Here is a 718-nt window from a genome sequence, read left to right on the forward strand (position 1 = left end):
GAATTGAATAGAAGAACAATAGTAATTGCATTAATACTCGAGGTACAGTAGAGCTCCACACCTTAATCTATGGTGTGTAGAAACTCCACCGTTGAAAATACATAAGAACAAGGTCTAGGCATGGCCGTGAGGCCAGCCCCCATGATCTAAGATAGCATAAGACTAAAGATAGCTACCCCGATGAAAATACAATGGCAAAAGGTCCTATTTGTAGAGAACTAATAGCCTAGGGTTTACAAAGATGAGTAAATGACATAAAAATCCACTTCCGGGCCCACTTAGTGTGTGCTTGGGCTGATCATTGAAGTATTTTCGTGTAGAGACTTCTCTTGGAGTTAAACGCCAGCTTTTGTGCCAGTTTGGGCGTTTAACTCCCATTCTTGTGCCAGTTCCGGCGTTTAACGCCGGGCAGTTTTGAGCTGATTTGGAACACCGGTTTGGGCAATCAAATCTCGGGCAAAGTATGGACTATTATACATTGCTGGAAAGCCCAAAATGTCTACTTTCCAACGCGGTTGAGAGCGCGCCAATTGGGCTTCTGTAGCTCCAGCAAATCTACTTCGAGTGCAGGGAGGTCAGAATCCAACAGCATCTGCAGTCCTTTTTAGTCTCTGAATCAGATTTTTGCACAGGTCCCTCAATTTCAGCCAGAAAATACCTGAAATCACAAAAAAACACACAAACTCATAGTAAAGTCAAGAAAAGTGAATTTTAACTA

The sequence above is a fragment of the Arachis duranensis genome, chromosome 5 (genome assembly GCF_000817695.3).
Source record: "Arachis duranensis cultivar V14167 chromosome 5, aradu.V14167.gnm2.J7QH, whole genome shotgun sequence".
In the NCBI taxonomy this organism is placed as follows: Eukaryota; Viridiplantae; Streptophyta; class Magnoliopsida; order Fabales; family Fabaceae; genus Arachis; species Arachis duranensis.